Genomic DNA, 6105 nt, shown 5'->3' with positions numbered 1-6105 from the left:
AGGAAGGAAGGAAGGAAGGAAGGAAGGAAGGAAGGAAGGAAGGAAGGGATTGCTGGCGAGATGTCTCAGTTGGTAAAGTGCTTAGAGCACAAGCATGAGAGCCTAAGTTCAGATCTCCAGCAGCCTCAGAAAAAGCTGGACATGACAGTGTGCGCCCTGAGCTGAAGAAATGGGGAGGCAGACAGAGGAGGATTTCCTGGGACCTGCTAGCCAACCAGCTTAATGGAATCCATGAGTACCTGGTTCAATGAGTGACCCTGACTCAAAAGATAAGGCGTAAAGTAACAGAAAGACAATTCACACTGACTGGTACACACATGTGCACACCACTACACACACAATAGAGAGGAAGAGGAGAGAGGAAGGGGAGGGAGGAAGAGAAGAGACCCCATAGCAAGAGTGTTGGTAAAGTTCTTCCTTCCTAGGTGACCTGTTCAGATGCAGGCTGTCAGTCCACTTCAGTTTCCCCTGCCAACATGCATCTCGTCAGAACTCAGCTGCCAAGACTGACACACTGAGCGACAGGTAATTGAGAGCAGAGAGACAGAGCTTCCTGGAAAAGATGCAGTGTCTGCTGGGGTGACCAGCCTGGCCCTGGAGCAACAATGCCTAGAATCTCACAAGCTTCATGGTCCCTGCCCACCTCATCTATCAGCCCCATCGGCTAGTCACTGCCTGTGGAGTAGATATCACGGCACTTTTTTTTTTTTTTTTAACCACAGCAATGTGGTCCTTCTGTGCACAGAAAGCTCACAGCCCGTGTTTCCCAAGGCAATGCTCATTTTATGACATTCTTTTTTAAATGAATATAACATTTAATGCATTTAAATTTTCACTTCATTTGTACCTTGATTTCTGAGTGCCTGTTATAATTCCCCTGACAAAACACTCAGTATAATAAGCTTGGAAAATTAAAAAAATAATGAAGAAATTTCTAACCCCCTGCAAGCTGCACACTCTAGAAACAATGGTTGTTGACATTTGTTGCTGTGTTTTAGCATTATTGACACCTAATAGGAACCATCATACTATGGTTTTTGCCTCTTACTCTTTTATTTTCATTTTAACACAAGTTCTTGCATGTTATTTCTACAAACTCATTGAAGATATTTCTTTAATGACAATCTAAATGTATTCCATCATTTACTTAGCTAATATTATGTCAGCATACATTTAGACTATTTCATATGTCTTCTGTTATAGAAAAGATGGCAATGGATATTTATTTATAAAGTGTGTTCAGTAGTGTAGGTTCTTAGGATTGATCCCCACCAATAAAATGACCAGATTGAGTTGTTTATAATACTCAGTAGGTTCTGACATTAACTGCCAAAATGCTGTCTACCATGACTGCACCACTAGAGCTATGTGCATAAAGAATTTCTACATTTAAAATATATAACTTTTCATGTGTTTTGTGTCAAATATTAATCCTGATTACTATTTTGGAAATTATTGTTGCAACAACCATTTCATAGATTAGGTTTATTGTATGGCTATTTTTTAAAGAAGAGAAACTTACATGTATCAACTAATGTAGGAGTGCTTTAATTAGAAAAATGTGTAGTGGGTCATATTGTCTTGGCTAACAGGGTGGCCCCGCATCCAACATAATTAAGTATAAGAATCCTATTAGATCAAATGTCTCACTTTGGGGGAAAGCAGCCATGCAAGCTCATAGGTTCATCAACTTATCTGCTCAGTCATTTGACTGAGGTTAGTTTCCAAGCTGACCACTATAAGAAATGATCCATGGGCCAGCCCTCTCTGCCACCTGCATGGACACACACAGACCATAATCTCTAGGGAAACTGCACCAGATGTTCCTTGAGTGAATGTAGTATCAATCCATAGGAGAACAGAGAAGTTCTTGGCAAAGGAGATGGGCCTCCCAGATCTAGACGTGGGATCTGCAAAGCCTTCCATGGGGGCAGCTCCAACACCGTTAATTGGTCAATGAGAAAATAAGGTGAGGTCTACCTGCGTGGTGGAATGTAATGTCCCTACAAAAGGGGGTTAGAACACTGAGGCATGTGATCACATGGATTGACATTGGAAACACTAAGCTTCATGGCCAAGGCCAGTCCCAAAGGGCACATGTTGTATACCATTGGTATAAAAAGTGTCCAGCACGTGCAAGGCCATAGGGATAGAACATAAATTAGTATTTTCCTAGGACTGGAGCCTAGGGGAGAAAAACCTAGTGGGTATATGTCTTTTTCCTGGCAGTTTTCCAGCTCTACTTCAGACATCAAGCCATTCTTTTAAAGAAATGAAGTTCATGGCATAGAACTTATAACTCAATAAAGCTGCAAATTTAAAATTTTTAAAAAATGTGCATTAAGGGAAAGGATGACAGAAACGTCAGGTTGGGCTGCCAGAGGGGCTGAGTCCCTGGTCCTACGGTTCACTACGGTCACCCTCCTGTCATAGTAAAGCTGGGTAGCTTTGCTTTGACTATGATGTCAGCTCCTTCCTGTGGTCCTGTTCTGCCCATTTTTTCATCCTGCTCATCTAACCATGACAGACCTGATTTACAGTCCATTAATTTCCTGTCTGGTTAAATCATGCATCACTGGATTTCCCTGGATGCCGTTGGTGCCAGATACAGGTACTACAAAGGTTTTCAGGAAGTAGGTACAGGGAAAGAGTGGAAATCAGGAATTTCTATTGTCAACTGTTGTTATTAGGTAGTGAAAGATCTAACATCAAGAGGGGACTCTGATAGCCCTGTGCAGGACCAGTCTTATGGTTATAAGAAAAGAGAGAGCTGGTTATAAGAAAAGCCAGCTGAGCTCTAGAAGTCACTTTTCTCTGGTTCCAGGGCTGAGGCAGTGTGGGCGGGCAGCCTGACACTCTCACTGAGAGCTGTTGCTACAGCCACACCTTCCCTGTGAGGATGGACTGTACCTTAAACTGTGAGCCAACATAACCCCTTCTTCCCCTGAGGCACTTGCTATGAGGTAGTTAAGTACTAATCATCCAGATACCAAATAGAACTCTACCTGCTATGGTCATCCACTGTGAAACAGCCATCACAGCCACCACGAAGGAGGACGGACATTCTCAGCCTTGCTCACATAAAAAGAAGGAGGTCCCAGTCATCCTAGGCTGCCTAAATACTCTCAACCATTCTGGTCAGGATCACTTCTAAACAGAACATGATTTTAACCTTGTAAATAGTTTGGTGAGAGGATGGACTGAGCACCAAAGGCTTACAACGGACAGGGTGGAAGAAACACTGAGAGGTGTGCCTGCAGAGCCAGATCATCTAGAACCTAGAAAACTAATCCTGATGAGGCTAGTTCACCACACACTAAATTCATGTTAATGTCAGGACTCTTTCATAAATATTGCAGCATCCGTTAGAACATAAGACCCCAGAGCTGAAGTGAGGATGTAGAAGAGAATACAGCAAATCCACCTCTGTAAGACTGTGTTGCTCTCCACCCAGCAAGGAACTCCTGGCTGGATTAAAGATTCTGATGAACCTCTCAGGGAGGAGATTCTTTACAAGGAAACCTCTTTGTGTCAATGTCTCCAGAATTCACTGTCAGTGAACCTGTAGAAGCAGCCAATGCCGATGTGCTCCAGGGTGAGATTCCACAAGTATGAACCAGGGAAGATCTTCAGAGTCCCATATGGGCAAGCCCTTGCTCATTTCTGAGTTTTTATGCATTCACACCCAAACATACTGGTGTGAGAACTTTGCCTACCATCCACAAAGACTGTTCCCAGCCTGAGGACAAGCTTCTGCCTGCAGCTCAGCCACGGTGCTTGTTCATACATCATCCGTGGCTACCTTTACAGTGCACAGTGGAGCTGAGGACTCCTGCCATAGACCACACAGCCTGGAAAGTCTGATGTGTTTACTGTCTGACCCTTTACAAAAGACTAGCCTTCCCTTGGCATGGATCAAGGGGAGAAGAATATAATTTTACACCAAGGTATCTTTGTTCCATGGCTGCAGTAATGAAAACCTTAGTTTCATAGTGCTATCTGGAAAAGTTGAAAATCCTAAATGTTTTATGGGCTCTGGACATAAATGAAACCATCTAAAATCTTGGAACATTTGAAGGCTTCCCAGCTTTGATTCTGAATCCTTCTACCTGTAGAAGGATTGATTTGTATAGACTTTGGGTCTGATTAATTTTGGAGCACATTTACTTGACAGGTGTTTTAACAATAAAGTTTATAAAAATGCTAAGATGTAGATAAAATTAAAAGTTTAGGGTTGACCTCCCTGGCAATGGGCAAGAGACGCCTTATTGTTGGTGGTGTTCTTATATAATCCAGGGGCAGAGCAAATGGCACTCCTTTGTACATCCTAGCTTAATGTCTGGCTTGTTGGCCAAAGCTATCTTCTGCCTAGGACTCACAGAAATCAAATCAAATCAAATCCAGGCAGCACAACTTGGAGGAAGACAGATAGAGACCTGCCCTCCACTGCGTGGCCCAGGCAAGCTGTAGATAATATGATTGCCATCATGCTCTGAAGCATGGATTGAGGGTGTCACTTGGGGGCCCAGCAGCCATATGGCCAGCCTGTAGCAGGAGCCATCACAATGCATGTGCATGTGGTAGTCAGATGGAGGAGAAAGAGAGGTGGAGCAGCTGGGGTTTTTTTGAAGAGAGAACTGGAGAGTCCAGGGTAAAGAGGAGTAGCCTGTTGTGAATGCCCAGCCCCACCATCTGGGGCCATGGTGAAGTCCAGCCTGAGCTGCCACGGAAGGCCATGTCTGGGTCTGTGACTACACAGCAGCAGGGGTCAGTGTGGATGTCCATGGCTCACTAGAGAACATGGGGATGTCCCTGGTCGGGACAGCCACTAGGGACCACAGATGTCCAGGGGCTGTGCATAATTAGTCTCACCTCTCACTGAATATGGCACTCTGGAGAGCAAGCCCTGCTCACTTGCTCACTTGCACAGCAGAGCTAACCCAGGTGGCAGGGATGTGGGTGAACTGGCCTTGAGGAGGTAAGTGCGAGAGAGTTGGCCTTGCTACTCATCTGCCATGGAATGGCACAGGCGCAGAGGTGATCCTGCCTCTCACCTCCTCTGGGAAGGCTGCCAACAGGTTCATGAGCTCAGAAGAGCTATCCCTGACCCTCACTAGTTGTAACACTCAGGAGAATTGGCCCTGCTCCTCACATGGAGAGCACAGAAGGGCTGACCCTAGTGTCACGGGTGCATGTGAGCCAGCCCCAAGGAAGAGAGCACAGAAGACCTGGCCCCACCACTCTTCTCCCATGAGGTGGCACGGGTGCAGGAGTGATGCCCTCCCCACTTCACCCATCACCACCTGGGGCATTTGGGAGAAGTGGCCCTGGGGTCATGAGAGTGGGTGAGCTGTCCCTGCCCTTCACTGGCTGCAGCACTTAGGAGAGCAGGCCCTGCACCTCTTCTGGGCAGCACAGTAGAGCTGGTCCTGGTAGAGGGGTCATAGGTGAGTTGGTCCTGAGGGCAAGATTATGGGAGAGATAGCCCTCCCACACTTGTCTGCCGTGAGGTGGCCTGGGAGTGTGTGATGCCTGTTGGAGGACCCTTGCTATTAAGGTTGTAGTCCACCATGTCCAGATAGCTGTCCAATCTCAGTGCAAAAGGGAGGACTCCCACTCAGTGGGGCTTTCTCTTCTCTGCCTGACCTTATTTGGAGGATGGCCCTGCAAAGAACTTTCTACAAGCACACAAGTCCCATTCTTTCCTTCCTGCCCATATGATAATTAGGTACTGTGTTATATAACCAATCAAGCCCTCCCAGCTGTGACCCTAAGCACTCTTATATACCTCACCCTTGGAAAAATAGAATGAGCTGCCTCTCTGAAGCAGACTCCTGTAAGTTTTCTCCGTCATACTCACAGCTATCCAAACTCTGTTCATCATTTAAGCTCTCTTTGTCTTTCTGGGCCTATGGCCAATGATCCCCAAGGTAAGAGAGAAATAGCACCCTCCACCCCCTTACCCTTGCCACATGAGGCAGCTGGGAGGGCTGACCCTGGAGGTATATGAGAGCAGATGACCTGGCTGAACCTCTCAGTGGCTGCAGCACTCAGGAAAACAGGGCCTGCACCTCGCCTGAGCGGCACTGTAGAGCTGGCCCTGGT

General features: G+C 46.1%; 1 non-coding gene across 1 annotated transcript; it reads left to right on the top strand.

Annotated features, from left to right (window-relative positions):
* The first annotated feature begins 4238 nt into the window (after window positions 1–4238).
* LOC129691725 (small nucleolar RNA SNORA48) lies at window positions 4239–4381 on the top strand. The gene has a single exon (XR_008722539.1). It is a non-coding gene; the product is annotated as a small nucleolar RNA SNORA48 (small nucleolar RNA).
* The last annotated feature ends 1724 nt before the right edge of the window (window positions 4382–6105 follow it).

This window comes from Psammomys obesus, unplaced genomic scaffold (assembly GCF_907164565.1).
Source record: "Psammomys obesus unplaced genomic scaffold, mPsaObe1.curated_primary_1811, whole genome shotgun sequence".
NCBI classification, from domain to species: Eukaryota; Metazoa; Chordata; class Mammalia; order Rodentia; family Muridae; genus Psammomys; species Psammomys obesus.
This window is presented reverse-complemented; position numbering and strand designations above follow the sequence as displayed.